This window comes from Macrotis lagotis, chromosome 4, assembly GCF_037893015.1.
Source record: "Macrotis lagotis isolate mMagLag1 chromosome 4, bilby.v1.9.chrom.fasta, whole genome shotgun sequence".
Classification (NCBI taxonomy): Eukaryota; Metazoa; Chordata; class Mammalia; order Peramelemorphia; family Peramelidae; genus Macrotis; species Macrotis lagotis.
In genome coordinates, this window is record NC_133661.1 from 210,688,363 (window position 1) to 210,706,475 (window position 18,113).

At 36.5% G+C, this 18,113-nt stretch overlaps 1 protein-coding gene across 2 annotated transcripts in view; it reads right to left on the minus strand.

Annotated features, from left to right (window-relative positions):
• NUBPL (NUBP iron-sulfur cluster assembly factor, mitochondrial) overlaps nt 1–18,113 on the minus strand; it is a 363,985-nt gene that overhangs the window by 292,530 nt on the left and 53,342 nt on the right. The gene's annotated exons all lie outside the window — the stretch shown is intronic.

Consider the following 18,113-nt stretch of genomic DNA (forward strand, 5'->3'; position numbering starts at 1 on the left):
CATTGCTACATGTCTATAGTTTGCAATTTATAATAACAAAGTTATATGAAGAATTAGCTGAAGCAGCTAGGTAGTTCAGTGGTTACAGTACCAATCCTGGAGCCAATATGAACTGAGTTCAAGTCCAGCTTTAGACACTTAACACTTAGCTGGGTGACCTCACTTAACCCCATTGCCTTGTCAAAAAAAAATATTTCTAATGAACTAAAAGTTTAAAAATAAAAATATCACAAAAACTAGTATTGTAAACTAATAATAGCCATACAGTGATACAAAAACATTGATACTGACCATCTTTCATTTTTTACCTGGCCTACTTCTTTCCAAACACAAAGATATTTTTTAAACTATTCTGTGGCTAGATTTGGTTTCTAGAAAAATTGTTGAAAGTTTATATGCAACAATATAAATATAAGATAAAAATGAAAATAGCCATTTGTTCTGTATACTAAATTTATCAACAAATTAATTTTTTACAGTATAATGTACACTGAAACAGCTAAGTCAAAAGACCTAATTTCTATTCTTGACATTGTTTCTTACTCAACATGTGACCTACAGAAAATCACTAACATTACTGAGGTTATTTTTCCTCTTCTAAAATCTAACATACTGAATATTAATTGATACCTACTACATGCATGCCTACTACAACATATAAAATTTTAATGTGACAATTAGGCCAAAATTTACCAATAATCTATTACAAGCAAATCATTGAACATAAATACAAAAGTAAATTTTCTTCAAAAATATTTTAATCAAAGAGAAAAAATATGCACAAAATTATACCAAAGAATTTTTGAATCAGCAACATTTATCAAGCACCTACTGGTGAAGGTCGTTGTGTAAAATTCTGGGAAATGCAAAAATGAAGCAATCCCTATCCTTAAGAATCCACAGGATACAACATATCAATTGATAAATAAATATAAAGTAATCTGAAAACAGTGAAAACTTTAATAACTACAGGTTTTAGAAAATATCTCAGATATGAGCTTATAAGCTGATCTGGATTCTAGTAGGCAGAAGTGAGGGGATGTCAAAAAAGCATGAATGGTATACTGTGTATAAATATGCAGAGGATGGACATGAACTGTCAAGGTTGAGAAACTGCTAGACTGAGTGATGAGAACACAAAAGAAGCACAAAATAAGAGGAAACTTCAGAAAAGGGGAAAATAGAGAGATTAAAGATGGTTTCATGAAGGAAACGATAGCTGTATCAGACCTTGACTGTAACAACAGACAGAAGAGGAGGAGGGATTATTACAAGAAGAAGAAGAAGCTTAAATAAAGGCTTATATAAATAAATAAAGCATAATAGATGAATGAATGAATGAACAGATGGTTGGATGGATGAATAAAAGTAGCATAAACAAGTTTAAGATGGGACCTGGAAATGGAACATTCCATTTGGCAGAAATAAAAGGAATAAGCCTGGAATGTTTAATTGGAATCAGACTATGGAAGAAAATTCTTCCCTAAAATGTCTGGATTCTTATTTAGAAGACAATGGAAAGTCAATTATGGTTGTTGAATAATAGAGTAGGGTGAGAATTTGTGTGTATAAAGTAGATTGTTCTGGCAGCAGTATAAAGAACTAGGAACTTAGACACAAGGAAATAAATTAAGGGGTTATATCAATGGTCAAAGTAAAGAAGTAATTCGGGGCTGTGTGAGGGACACTGCTAGAACAAAGAATGGGCTGAAAAAACATTACAGAAGCTAAAAAAATAAACCATTCTTGGGAACTAACTGAAGAGTGAAATGAAAGAAGAATCAAAAATGTCTGAGTTTGAACTTGTTTCAAAGAAAAATGATGAAGACACCATAAACAGAAATATGCTAGTCAGAAGAGAAGAAGAGGTTTTAGAGGAAGTATAAGGAGTTTAGTTTAGGAAATGGTGAGGAAATGGTTAAGGTCTTCCATATGAAGACAATTCAATAGTCAGTCAACTGAAAATGCTAGCTTGGAATCTAGAAGAAATGTCAGATTAGGAGACATGAATTTGACAATTTGGGGATGACAGATAAACTCTGATAAAGTCAGAGAATGGATTCAGAAAAGAAATAGTGAAATAACATTTGAGAAATCCTACCCTTGGAAAGTAGAAGGAAGAAGAAGAGTCAGAGAAGGCATAGCCAGGCAATATGGAGAGAAAAAACAATTCCATTACCATAGTAGTCAAGGGTAGAAAATTTTTAAAGATAATAAAGTGTCAAATGCTACACAGAAGTGAAGGATGAAAATGGAAGAGAATCTCTCAATTTGGTGACTAGGAGGGCACTGATAAACTCTGAGCTAAGTGATAAGATGAGAAAGAATAGTTTGCAAGAGAAGAATTTAAAAAGGGTGAGTTGTGAGAAAATAGAGGGAATGAGTATAGCTATTCTTTAGAAAAGTATATCAGGGGAATGAAAAAATGGTAACTCATGAGACTGTGAGAAAAGAGAATATAATGAGGTTTACAGAAAGTTTATTTAGAATAGGACACCTGATATGTCTGTTGATAAAAGGAAAGGATTTGATGATGAGGAAGAGAAAGCAGAAATAAGAGAAGGGAGGTGACTATTAGATCAAGAGAAGAAAGTGAGAAGGAAAAATTGTAAAGATATAAATAAGTTTTGACATATTTTTGACATAGATTCATAATGGATTGTAATTTTTCCAATAAAATGGTTGGTAAGAACATCTCCTTAAATGAAGGTAGGTGGGGGAAATTTAACAAGGAGTTAATGTGAGACAAATAAAAGGATTGTCAAGTAGTAATAATGGCTTCTCTGAGGTTAAATATCGTGAATTTGTACTTAGTCTCAGGCTGCATGTTTTCTTGACTTTTTCTAAGCAATGCTTAGTAGGCCTGGAGCAAAAGTTCAAAAAATTAGTAGTTATCCAGAATTAGAGACTAAAATGGCAGAAGGGTAAGGGAGAGAGGGGACTACAGAGGAATGATAAGAGCATCATGAAAACAGCTAATCATGGAGTCCAGACATAGTAGAGAAGCAAGCTAAAAAGACAGGGCTAACGGACTAAAAATAGTAACAGGAAACAGTCAAAAGCAAAAAATTAAGTTTCAATCGTCCCTTGAAGACAAGTACCCTTTATTTATTTATATATTACTTTGTATCCCCAGAATCTAGCATAGTGTTATGATCACAGAAAGCACATGATAAATGTTTGCTGAACTGAATAAAAAGAATGGGATATAGGTGAATGGGCAAAATGTCCTAGAAAGTAAGGAAGCAAGAAAGAAAGGAAGGAGGAGAACAAGCATTTATTGGGCACTTACCTGGCTAAGTTATGGAGCTATAAGCAGAGAAGAGAAGAGAAGGAAAACAGTACCTGCCCTAATGAAGCTTACATTCTAAAAGGGAAAACCAACATACAAAATGGAACTGAAAAGGGGAAAGAAAGGGAAGGAAGGTAGCGTATGGTTGGTTTGGAACTCTACAAAATCGAGGCCCCAGGAGAAACTCACCATTGGGAGAAGGGTGCAGGTATTCCATATGGGAAAATTTCAGAGATATAAATTCTGAAGGTAGAATAGCACTAAGTAAGAGACCTGGTATATCTAGTCAAGTTAACAAGAATTTATTAAATTCCTCTTCTCTCTTTTTAAAGAATCCTACCTGCCCATGAGTCTCCTCATCTTTGTCATTACTCCCTGTCATCCTTCCCCTTTCTACAAGCTAAGCCCAGAGTAGTCCCCTGTAGACAGGAGGAACTGAGTTCAAATTTGGCCTCAGACACTTGATACCTACTAATTGTGGGACTTTGGGCAAGTCACTTTAATCCCATGGCTCCACAAAAATCAAAAAGAAGAAATAAAAATACTTCAGAGTTTACATTCTAGTTGGACAGATTACATGTAAAACTAGGTAATTATAGAAAGAGTAGATGGAAGGCATTCCGAGAGAAGAAGGCATTAGTAGTTGAGGGAAAAAAGAAAGATTTCCTAGAGTAGAGGAGATCTGATTTGACTCAAGAAAAGTCAGAAAAACTAAGGGGGGGAGAGGTAAAGAGGTAGAACATACCAGGTACAGAAAATGGAAGATGAAATATCATATTCAGTGAACTACAAGAGGGTCAGTATTCATGGAATGAAGAATGCATAAAGAAGAGTGAAGTGTAAGAAGACCAGAAAGGTAAGAATATGGGACCAGATTATAAAGAGCTTTAAATGCCAACAAAGACATTTATCTTTGGCCTATTTTATTTATACTTGAAACTCCAGGAGACAGGGAACTTAATTTTGCATAATTTTATATAGTATGCACACAGCCATTAAAAAATGTCTCTCATAGAAGAAGGAGACAGAAATATGTCTAAAAATAGTTCTTTGGTGCCATTAATAGAAACAAAATACTAGGCTGACTGGATCATAAGACTGAGTGGGCCATGGTACTGACCTAATTAATTTTTTTTTTGTAATGGTTTCCAAAAATGTACCTAGTTGGGCTACTAAAAAATATATCACTTCTTGGATTGTCAACTATTCCAAAGTCAACTTAAGAATAGAAACCTGGCAAAAGTTCATTCTTCATCCATCCCCTTAATGTTAAATAAAAATCAAGAAAGATACAAAAGAAAAAAATAAATAGAAGAGGTAGCACACATACCATTTAACTGAAAGATTATATGAGAACAGATTTCCAATAAGCCTTTATGGCAAGCTCCTAATTAAAGTTTAAAAGTAAGAGTATGTCTGGTTTTTATTTTGAAGGGTGAAAAAAATAGGGTCCCTAATTTTAGATTGTTTCTATTGATTCATTAGAGGTTCTCTACCTTTTTATGTCATATACCCCTTTGACAAATCTGGAAAAACTTATGGGCCCTTATATTTTTAAAACAGATAAGATATAATACATAAAATTACAAAGGAAACCAAATATATTGAAATAAAGATGTATTTTTTTTCTATCCAAGGTCAGAGATGCTGTGAAATTTTTCCATGAACTTCAGGTTAATAACCCAAACTCTATAGTCTAGCTGGGCAAAAAAACAAGGTAGAAAAGAATCTTTCTCTTTTAAAGTAGTTAGTAAAACCTTTGTAACCAGCCATACTTATACAATAAAAGTATGCTCTGATTATACACCAGAGCATAGAAGTAGTCCAGATTCTACCAAGATAAAAAAAGGCTTTAAGCATAGACCTATTGTCCAAGAACCAGCCTAACTAAATGGTGAAAGACTCATCATTTGATGGTTGGCTAGAAGATAATAAATTATTATGCCACAGCAATTTATATTACCGGGGGGGGGGGGGGGGGGAGGGAAGGCCTTCAATCTCCTGCTTTCCAAAGTGACAATAGAAGAATGGGGGAAAAAAAGAGAGGGCAGGGGGAGGCAGAGGATGCTGATAATCATGTTTTTCCAATCACTTACAAACATTAATTTAGTTGTATATAATCTTTCTTAATAGCACAACAAAAAGTAAGTGAACCACAACCATACAGACATCTTTACACTATCAAGAAAAACAAAATACATTAAAAGAGAAGACAGTGCTGGGTTTTTTTATCAGGCACATGAAAATATGGGAAACTCAGTCATAATGCGCCTGGGAGATTTCATAATGAATGGAAACAAATAGGTCAACATGAAGTTAATAGCAACTTATATACCAGTGCAAATAATGAAAAAAGCCCAAAAATTCTTAGAAGAATTTGACAAGATCCTCCAACTTCAGTTAACACATCCTCTGATATCAGTGAAAGAAACATTTTTAAAATTAATGCCTATATGCAAGACACATGGGAAACATTAAAAGTTTAGGGTAGACAAGTCTCTCTGCCCTTGAAGTTCAAATCTAGTACAGTTTGGGGAAAGGAAAAACATAGAAAACAGCAATAAGCAATATCACATAATAAGTGCATTATAGTTATAAACAAGGTTTCATATGATATACAAAAAAGGGAAGTTATTATCAGATGTGTTATGCTAGACAACTGGTTCATAAAAACCTGGATCTTAAGGTACTGAAATGACTTGGGCTACAGTTGGCGATCCCTGAAAGAAATATACAGGTAAAGGAAACATTGTCACAGACTGGAGAAGGATGTTCCAATGTTTCATTAACAGGATAGGGTCTATAACCTTTCCATATAGACCACTTATCATAGCTTAAATTCCTGCCAAAAAAACAGAACAGATTAAAGAATGGTTAGATACTTGCGTAGAAAAGTAGAGTTGGTTTCATTAGGAACAAGTTAGAATAAATGTTTTATCTTTCTAAGAGGGATAAGGTAATTTGACTGGTAAACCAGGGGAATATTTTAGACAATAAGATATCAATAAAATATTTTACAGTTTCTTATGGTCCATATGAAGAAGATTTCAATTCTAATATGGTTAGGTAGTTTTGGATGCTCAATGTCAAATTGGAATTTAGTTCTTTAGGAGGGCTATAGAAATCTGTTCTTGATTCTGTGCTATTCAGGATGTTTATCTCAATTACTTAGATGATGGCATAAAAGGCATACTTATCATATCACACTAAACTGGGAAAAGTAGCTAACACAATGGATGATACTATAAATATCTAAAAAGATTCCAGCAGATTACTGTTTAGGTATTACAGAAAAATGAGACTTTTTGTTACTTGACAGAGATACCAGAGTGATTTACCATTTCCTTCTTCAGCTCGTTTTACAGATGAGGAACTAAGGCAAACAGGTTTAAGTGATTTACCCAAGGTCACAAGCTAATAAGTATCCAAGACAAACTTTGAATTCAAGAAAAAGAGTCTTTGGGGGTGGCTAGGTGGCATAGTGGATAAAGCACCAGCCCTGGAGTCAGGAGTACCTGGGTTCAAATCTGGTCTCAGACACTTAATAATTACCTAGCTGTGTGGCCTTGGGCAAGCCACTTAACCCCATTTGCCTTACAAAAACCTAAAAAAAATATAGTCTGAAGAAAAAGAGTCTTTCTACTTCCAGGCCAGTATATTCACTGTGCCACCTAGCTGACCATTTAGATATCTAGATAGGCCAAAACAAATGAAATGAAATTTTAGATGTAGAAATGTAAATTCAATTCAAAAACCATTTACTAAATACCTCCTATGTAATGGGCCTTGGAGATATATAGACAAAATGCAAAACCACTCTTTCTCTTAAAGGATTTGGGGAAAAAGTACTAGCTTAGTATAGAGAAATTTATCACCAAAAATGTGTTCATCCACATGAATGTCTCTGGCCACCTCAACCCATGAAGATTATCTGTTAAAGCATGAAAGAGGAGTGGTTTGCATTAGTGGTAGGAGTTTTCTACATCAATGAAATCAGATATGTTTAAAGTTTGAATCTTAAGAAGTCAAAGACTTCTTAATGTTACAGGAAGCTATCAATCAACTGACTGAATATCTACTCTGTGCCAGCAATTGTGCTAAGTTGTAGCACAACAATAATAAAAACAACAATGACCAGTACAACAATAACAGCTAGTATTTACATAGCACTTGGAGGCTCACAAAGCACTAAAAAAATATCTAATTTGATTCTCATAACAACTCCAGGAAGTAAGTGTTATTTTCTACAGTTCACAGTTGAGTAAACTGAGGCAAACAGAAACCTTAGTGATATTCCCAGGGTCACACAGCTAATAAATGTCTGAGATCACATTTTAACTCAAGTCTTTCCAACTCCAGGGCCAGTGCTCTAGCCACTGTGGTACCTGCTTGAAATATTTGTTTAAAAAATGAAATAGTCTCTGTTTTCAAGGCACTTATATTCAACTAGGTGCTTAGGTTCAAAAACTCCACAAGGATAGGACTTCAGAAGTATGGCAAGATAATGATTTCACACACAAAAAAAAAAAAATCTGGAGTTTGGCTATACCTGAAAATTCCATAAGAATCAATAACAACAACAAATAATAACAGCAACAAATAATAAATAACAAAAATAAATAACAGCAACAACAATAAAAAATCTAATGCTATTTTATAATTCAGCTGGAGACATAGCATCCAAAATGAAGCAGGTCAAATTGTTCCAATCTACTATGTCCTGGCCATACCACTTCTAAAGTACAGGATTCTGTCCTGGGCACCACATTTTAGTAAAGATGCTATCAAAATAGGAGAGGACATTATAATGAAGATAATCAGGATAATGATTGTAAAAGGACTGTAGAACATGTCTCACAAGGAATACTTGAAAGATCTGGTAGGCTGTTGTTACATCAAGGGTAAACCTTGATTGAGAGAATGGTCATAAAGCTAAATAAAGGTTAAGCCCTGAGGCTGAGTATATACAAGGACCCAAGTCCAATACTTAGGACACACTTCCATTTCCAATGATGATGAAAAAGATCTGGCAGGTGTGAGTTATGCAAATGTCATAACTAAGCAAAGAATAGGCTCTGAACAGAGAAAAAGAATACCAGAACGAGGCAAGAGAAGAGTCCAGCCAGGGAGTAAGAGTTTGCCTATCAGTAGGTCTGCGGAAAGCAGTTGATCAAATTAGAACATCAACATGCAGATCTTTGACAGGCCCTGAAGACAGTCCCAGAATTACATAAGGAGAGTGCAGAATGGATTACTTTTGGGAAATTGCATAGTACTTCAAGGATGTCAAACCACTGTCTGCCACAAAAACCTATTTCTTTAACACCAGTTCTCTCTCAGTACTTCTATATCACTGTGGATTATGGAAAACAATGATCTCAGAAAAATTAAAATTACAAATAACCCAAAAAAAGGTGATAGAAAGGTGTATACTAAGGAGAAGTAGACTATATACAATATTACCAAATGATGACTTCTGCATGATTATGTTAAAATATATATATATGACAAGAAATGAAGTGAGCTAATCCAGTAAGAATGAAATGCAACAAATGGAACCAAATATTTGTTAAAAAAAAAAAAATTAAGGGGGTGGAGCCAAGATGGCAACAGGAAAGGAACGTCTCTTAGGTGCTCTCAATCAAAACTTATAAAATAAGGACTCTAACTCGATTTTCAAGACAGAACCCACAGAGGGACTCCCAGTGAGGCAGTTCTCCAACCCAAGGTAACCTGGAAAAGAGCTGAAAGGCTCCACTCCACAGGGTTGGTGGGGTGGCTTGCCAGAGGGGTGGCCCACCAGAGCGAAGGAACTTCAGCTTCCCAGAGGTAGCCCCAGGGCACTAGGAGCCGGGCTCACAGCAGCAAGTGCAGGTTCCTGACCTACACCTCAGGGAGCACCAGGCACAACTTGGGGGATCAGCACAGGGACCTGTGCCTGAGCGAGCATGTGAAGTCCACCTCTCAGGGCACACAGGAAGCAGCGTGGCCCTGGTAGCCAGATCCAGGAAGCAGAAGCCGAAGCCGAAGCCGGTAAGCAGGAGCCCAAAGGGCATGAGTGCTGAGCCTAGGGAGGGGAGTGGAAAGACTGCCAAGCTCTGTTCTCTGTCCCTGGAACAGGACTCTGGGGTTCTAACCACATTCAGATCCTGATCGCAGTCTAGGCCCCCCATAGAACAGCAAGGCCCCCCCACCTCAGCTCCCTGGCAGAGGGGTACACTTGTGGTTATTCACAGACCAGGAAGGAAGACAGAGCTTCACAAACTGAGGTCCTTGAGGGGATGTCCCACCAGTACTCAAAAGCTCAGGAAGCATCCCAAAACCAGGCAGAGGCTAGAGAAATCAGTAAGCAGAGAAAAAAGAGGAACATGATTGAGAAATACTTTGCCTGTGATCCCAAGAAAGATCAAAACACTCAATCTGAAGATAAGGAAGTCCAAGCTCCTACATCTAAAGACTCCAAGAAAAACAGAAATTGGACTCAGGCTATGAAAGAGCTCAAAAAAGACTTTGAAAATCAAGTGAGGGAGATAGAAGAAAAATTGGGAAAAGAAACGAGAGTGATGCATGAAAAACATGGAAAAAGAGGTCAGCAGCTTAGTCAAGGAGATCCAAAAAAATTGCTGAAGAAAATAACATGTTAAAAAACCAACATAGGTCAAATGGATAAAACAGTTCAAGAAGTTATTGAGGAGAGGAATGCTTTAAAAAGCAGAATTGGCCAGATGGAAAAAGAGATAAGAAAGCTCTCTGAGGAAAACAAATCCTTCAGACAAAGAATGGAACTGAGGGAGGTTGCGGATAATACAAGAAATCAGGACAAAATACTTCAAAACCAAAAGAATGAATAATTAAAACAAAATGTGAAACATCTCATTGAAAAAAAAAAGACGTGGAAAATAAATTAAGGAAAGAGAATTTTAAAATTATTGGAATATATGAAAGTCATGATCAGGAAAAGAGCCTTGACATCATTTTCAAAGAATTACTACAGGAAAATTGCCCTGATAGCACAGGGCAAAATAGAAATGGAGAGAATACACTGATCTCCCCGACAAAGAGATCCAAAAAAAAAAAAACAACCCCCAGGAATATTATAGCTAAGTTCCAGAACTCCCAGGTCAAAAAGAAAATATTACAAGCAGACAGAAGGACACAATTCAAATATCATGGAGCTGCAGTCAGGAAAACACAGGACTTAGCAGCAACTATATTAAAAGCTCATAGGGCTTGGAATATGATATTCCAGAAGGCAAAAGAGCTTAGAATGCAAACGAGAATCAACTACCAAGCAACACTGAATGTCGTCTTCCAGGGAAAAAGATGGACTTTCAATGAACCAGGGGAATTTCAAATGTTCCTGTTGGAATGGCCAGAGCTGAACAGAAGGTTTGATCTTCAAATACAGGATTCAGGTGAAGCATAGAGAATGGAGGAGAAGGGGAAAATATGAGGGACTAAATGATGATGAACTACATGTATTCTTGTATAGAAAAATGATACTGAGAATACTCATATGAACCTTGTCATTTAATAGAGCAGGTAGAAGGAGTTTTTATAGATGAAGCATAGGAGAAAACTGAACTGGAAGATATATTGTGGTGTAAAAATGGAGATAATAGATAAAAGGGAAATGTAATGGGAGAAAGGAAAAGGAGAGAAGGAATAGGCTACAATATTTCATATAATAAGATTTTTATTACAATGAGCTATTGCAATGATATGGAAGGGGGAAGACAAGGGGGAGTGAGGGAATTTTTGTTCTCATCAGAGGTGGCTAGGAGAGGAAACAGCATATATACTTAACAGGGTATAGACATCTGGAGAAAAAAGGCAAGAAGGGGGATAGGGGAAAGGGGGAGATATGAGTGATGGAGGAGAGGATGGACCATGGGGGAAGAGTGGTCAGATATAACACATTTTCTTTTTTACTTCATGTAAGGGTCTAGGATTGGATGGCCTGTCCGGGACCATTGGGCCAGGTGGATGCTGGGCCTAAAGGGTGGTATGTGGGCTCGGGGCCTCTTGGCCCCAGGGCCAGGGATCTGTCTGTTGCCCACTCAGCTACCCTATATCAGAGACAGAATGAAAGGAGAAAGAAAATATAGTACATGGTAGTAGAGAAGTATGAACAGAGGGAGTTGCAAACATCAATGGCAACTGTGGAAAAATATGGAAGTAACTTTTGTGATGGACTTATTATAAAGAATGTGATAGGGCAAGATGGCGGAGAGAAGACAGGCACAGTTCTAAAGTCTCCTGATCTCTTCCCCATCTATCACATGAAACAAACCTCTTAAAAGAAATCCGACCCACAAAACCCAGAAAGCAAAGCCAGGAGAGAGAACATCTACCTCAGGATTTGTCTCCGGCAGAAGCTTTAGCCAAATTCAGGTGGGTGAGTCTGGGCTCAGAGGGAGGATCAGCCCCAGATCAGCCAGATCAACAGCTGAATTGGAACCAGGAGTCTGAGGGCCTGAGAGCCAGACTTGCTAGATCGGCAGTGGGTCTGGACCGCGGGGGCATGAGTCAGTAGGAGAGCGGAGGCGCTGGTGTTGGAGCTGTCCCTCGGAAGATCGCGGACGGGGCTGTGGAGAGAGTTCTGGAGCAAGAAGGCGTCGGACACCATCCCTGGGCCCCTCTGGTCTGAGTGCCATGGCAACTCCTTACAAATAAATGCAAACTAATTCTGCCACAGGCCCAGGTGTGTGAGCAGAAGAACCAGCCCAGCTGAGGAATCACCTCAGGCCAGGGTAAAGCCCAACATTGATTGAAGGCAAAAGAATTCAATAGCTTCAACTCCTACCTTCAAGGAAAGGTAGAAGGCCTCAACCAAGGTCACAGACACTCCAGAGAAAGCAACCAGCACCTCCTACTGGCCAGCCAGAGAAACCACACTCAGTGAGAAAAGCCTTTAGCAATCCCAAGCCCCGGAAACAGCTCCTCCCCAACTCAGGTCTTAGAAAAATGAAGAAGGGTCAGTGGAAAAGTGGATCCATAAAAAAAAAAAATTCTTGGAAGGTAAAGACCCTAACTCAGAGAGACCTGGAACCTCTGAGGAGAATACAATCTGGTCTTCAACACAGAAAGACTTCCTTGAAGAAATAAGGAAGGAGTTTTACAACTGGAAAATTTGGGAGAGACAATTAATACCTTGCAACAAGAAAACAAAACCTTAGAAAGTACAATTGGACAAATACAAAATAAAAATAAATCTCTCAGATCTTCAAATGGACAAATTAAAAAAAGAAATTAATTCTCTCAAAACATCAATTGGTCAAATCTCTTTCAAAAGCAGAATTGACCAATTGGAAAAGGAGTGGCAAAAGGTTAATGAAGAAAACTCCCCCCCCAAAAAAGAACAGAGTCTACAGAAACGAATGACTCCATGAGACAGCAAGAATCAGTTAAACAAAATCAAAAAATAGAAAAAATAGAAGCAAATGTAAAATACCTCATCAACAAAACCACTGACCTCGAGAATAGATCAAGGAGGGGCAACCTGAAAATTATAGGACTTCCTGAAAACATTGAAGGGGAAAAAAAGCCTGGACTTAATATTACAGGATCTAGTGATGGAAATCTGCCCTGATATCATGGAATCGGAGGGCAAAGTAGTTATTGAAAGAGTACATCGATCCCCACCAGAAAAAGATCCTAAAATGAAAACACCAAGGAATGTTGTAGCCAAACTCTAGAACTATCAGATAAAAGACTCTCAGGGGATATATTATACCTCTAAATGCTTACATGAATAAATTGGAGAAAGAGGAAATCAATGAACTAAACATGCAACTAAAAAAATTAGAGAATGAACAAATCAAATATCCCCAATTAAATACTAAATTAGAAATTCTGAAAATTAAGGAGAAATTAATAAAAGCAAAAGCAAAAAAACTATTGAATTAATAAATAAAACCAAAAGTTGGTAGTATGAAAAAAACAATAAAATTGATAAACCTCTGGTCCATTTGATTAAGAAAAAGAAGAAAACTAAATTGCTAGTATCATAAATGAAAAAAATGTGAACTCACCACCAATGAGGAAGAAATTAAAGTAATAAATCGAAAATATTTTGCCCAACTCTATGCCAATAAATTTGATAATCTAAGTGAAATGGATGAATATTTACAAAAATATAAGTTGCCCAGGTTAAATGAAGAAGAGATTAAATACCTAAACAACCCTATCTCAGAAAAAGAAATTCAACGTGCCATTATTGAACTCCCTAAAAAAAAATCTCCAGGGCCTGATGGATTCACAAGTGAATTCGACCAAACATTTAAGGAACAATTTGTTCCAATTCTATATAAACTCTTTGGAAAAATAGGGAAAGATGGAACTCTGCCTAACTCTTTCTATGAAACCAATATGGTACTGTTACCTAAACCAGGAAGAGTTAAAACAGAGAAAGAAAATTATAGACCTATTTCCCTGATGAATATAGATGCAAAAATCCTAAATAAAATCTTAGCAAAACGATTAAAACAAGTTATTACTAGGATAATACATTATGGTCAAATAGGATTTATTCCAGGAATGCAGGGTTGGTTCAATATTAGGAAAACTGTTAGTATACTCAATTACATCAACAACAAACCTATCAGAAATCATATGATCATATCAATAGATGCTGAAAAACTTTTGACAAAATACAGCATCCATTCCTATTAAAAACACTAGAGACTGTAGGAATAAATGGACGGTTCCTTAAAATAATTAGCAGTATCTATCTGAAACCATCAACAAGCATTATATTCAATGGGTAGAGGTTAGAGGCATTCCCAATAAGATCAGGGGTGAAACAGGGGTGCCCATTATCACCACTACTATTCAATATTGTATTAGAAATGTTAGCATCAGCAATTAGAGAAGAAAGAGAAATTGAAGGAATTAGAATTGGGAAGGAAGAGACAAAACTCTCACTCTTTGCAGATGACATGATGGTCTACCTAGAGAATCCCAAGAAATCATCCAAAAAAACTACTGGAAACAATTACCATTTTTAGCAAAGTTTCAGGTTATAAAATAAACCACTCATAAATCCTCAACTTTTCTTTATATGTCTAGCAAGAAACAGCAAGAAGAGCTAGAAAGAGAAATCCCATTCAAAGTAACCTCAGAAAATATAAAATACTTAGGAGTCTATTTGCCAAGACAGACTCAGAATCTTTTTGAAAACAATTATAAAACACCTCATACAAATTAAATCAGATTTAAATAACTGGGCAAATATCAACTGCTCATGGATAGGTAGAGCTAATATAATAAAAATGACAATTCTACCAAAACTAAACTATCTGTTTAGTGCCCTACCAATCAAAATTCCAAAAAAAAATACTTCAATGAGTTAGAAAAAATAGTAAGTAAATTCATATGGAGAAATAAAAAGTTAAGAATTGCCAGGAGCTTAATTAAAAAAAGTAAAAAAGAAGGTGGCTTAGCCCTACCTGATCTAAAATTATATTATTAAAGCATCAGCCATCAAAAATATTTGGTATTGGCTAAGAAATAGAGTGGTGGACCAATGGAATAGCCTAGGTGTAAAAGCAGGAGATGATTACAGTAATCTGGGGTTTGATAAACCCAAAGAGTCCAGCCATTGGGATAAAAACTCCCTCTTTGATAAAAACTGCTGGGATAATTGGAAGTTAGTATGGAAGAAACTTAGATTAGACCAACACCTCACACCCTTTACCAAGATAAGATCCAAATGGTTACAGGACTTAGACATAAAAAAACAATACTACAAGCAAATTAGAAGATCAAGGATTAGTTTACCTGTCAGATCTATGGAAAGGGGAGCAGTTTATGACTAAGGAAGAGTTGGAGAACATCACCAAAAACCAATTAGATGATTTCGATTACATTAAATTAAAAAGCTTTTGCACAGATAAAACCAATATAACCAAGATCAAAAGAAAGGTAGTAAATTGGGAAACAATCTTTACAACTAATGATTCTGACAAAGGACTCATTTCTACAATATACAGAGAACTGAGTCACATTTTTAAAACAAAAAGCCATTCCCCAATTGACAAATGGTCAATGGATATGCAAAGGCAATTTACAGATGAGGAGATCAAAGCAATCCATAGTCATATGAAAAAATGCTCCAAATCATTAATTATTAGAGAGATGCAAATTAAAGCTTCTCTGAGGTACCACCTCACACCTCTCAGATTGGCCAGTATGACCAGGAAGGATAATGATCATTGTTGGAAGGGTTGTAGGAAATCTGGGACACTATTACACTGTTGGTGGAGCTGTGAACTCATCCAACCCTTCTGGAGAGCTATTTGGAATTATGCTCAAAGGGCAAAAAAAATGTGCATACCCTTTGACCCAGCAATACCACTACTGGGTCTATACCCTGAAGAGATGAGGAAAAAGCGTAAAAACATTACTTGTACAAAAATATTTATAGCAGCCCTGTTTGTGGTGGCAAAGAATTGGAAATCCAGTAAATGTCCTTCAATTGGGGAATGGCTTAGCAAACTGTGGTATATGTATGTCATGGAACACTATTGTTCTATTAGAAACCAGGAGGGATGGGATTTCAGGGAAACCTGGAGGGATTTGCATGAAATGATGCTGAGTGAGATGAGCAGAACCAGAAAAACACTGTACACCCTAACAGCAACATGGGAGTGATGTTCAGCCTTGAAGGACTCGTTCATTCCATCAGTGCAACAATCGGGAACAATTTTGGGCTGTCTGCAAAGGAGAGTGCCAGCTGTATCCAGATAAGGAGATGGGGAGTTTGAACAAAGTTAAAGGACTATTCCCTAAAAACAGATATCTTATTGTCTGATCTTGTCACTTCTTAGACTTCTCTTTTCTTCTTTAAGGATATGATTTCTCTCTCATCACACCCAATTTGGATCAAGGTACAACATGGAAACAAAGTAAAGACTGACAGAGTACTTTCTGTGGGGGGGGGGAGCAAGATAGGGGGGAAATTGTAAAACTCAATATGTTTAATAAAAATTAATTTAAAAAAAAAAAAAGAATGTGATCGGGGTGGCTAGGTGGCGCAATGGATAAAGCACCAGCCCTGGAGTCAGGAGTACCTGAGTTCAAATCCAGTCTCAGACACTTAATCATTACCTAGCTGTGTGGCCTTGGGCAAGCCGCTTAACCCCATTTGTCTTCCAAAACCCTAAAAAAAAAAAAAAAAATGTGATCCACCTGCAACAGAGCTGGCGGTGTTGGAACAAAGACTGAAGCACATTTTTTATTATTAGTATTATTATTCGGGGGGGGGGGTTTGCAGGGCAAATGGGGCTGGGTGGCCTGCCTGGGGCCATACAACTGGGTGAATGTTGGGTGTCTGAGGCCAGATTTGGGCCTGGGTGCTCCTGGCTCACGGGCCAGGGCTCTATCTGCCACCCAGCCACCTCTATTATTATTATTATTATTATTATCATTATTTTATTTCATTTTGGGTCTTGGGTTGTTTTTTTTTTTTTTTTGGTTTTTGAAGGGTAATGGGATTGGGGTGGCTTGTGCGGGGTCACACAGCTGGGTGATTGTTGGGTGTCTGGGGCCAGATTTGGGATTGGGTGCTCCTGGGTCCAGGGTTGGTGCTCCACCCACTGCACCACATGACCATGCTTATTATTATTATTATTATTATTATTTAATTTTAATTTTTTTGCTCTCCCCTTTATCGTTCATGTGGGTTTATATATTTTGGGGGGATGGGGTATTATGTTTACTCTTAAACAAGAATATTTTAGTAACGTATAAAAAAGCATTATTTGTACAAAATAAGAATAAATAAAAATTTTTAAAAAATTTAAAACAGAACTCTAAAAGGATAGGGAAATATGGACTGCACCACCTAGTCACAACCAATGTGCTACTGAAAACATATGTATATAGTGAATTTATATATACTTGCATCACATACATCACTTACATAGAGTAAGGGAGTTTGCTAAATTCAAAGCAACCTTAAGTGAATCTTTTTGTACAAATAATAATCTTTTAATGTGAAATGTTAAAGTAAATCTTCCCTCTTATCTATATGCAAGAAGTAGTATGGCACAGTTGAAAGGGGTCATAGAACCAGATTTGAACTGTGACTTGGAAACTTATTACCTCTATGACCTCCTTGGATTTCAGTTTCCTTATCTGCAAAACAAAGGAGTTGCACTAGATTACCTGAGATCCCTTCCAATTCTAGCTCAGTAATCCTAGGATTCAATTTGAGACAGGGAAATAGTTTTCTTAAAGTGAGAGACGCCTATATGTGTACCCTGGAATCAGGATATTACTGTAAGAAACACCCTGAAAAAAGGAAATAACTCTCAAGATTTAAAAAAACAAAAATCAAGGAACTGAGATTTCCTAGATGGTCCTTTCCTGAAACTGTCTTCCATTTCCTCTACCAATTCAGTTACACATTTCATAAAGAAAACAGAAAAGATTCTGACCCTTGAGACCCATACTATAAAATAAATTGTTTTAAAAACTCTCTTCCTTATACAAGAGTTCCAGAAACATCTAAGAATTGTGAATAAAGCACTAAAATAATGTAAATAAAATCAACAAGGACAAGCAAGAAAACAATAGTCAATATAATGCACTGTCAAAGGTCAGAAAGATATCCCTCCTTTCTTTTAGCAACAAACACTAAAGTATTATTAGTAGAGGAAGAATGTATTAGGCAAAAAATGTTTGTTGGGAAGTAACTTCTGTGTCAAAAACAAAATGCATAAAAAAGAAGAAGGAATAAATAAAGTTTCCTCTAATTAATGAAGGCAATTATCTTCTATTAATCCCTAAAAGTGATTTTTGTTTTAAATTTCAATAG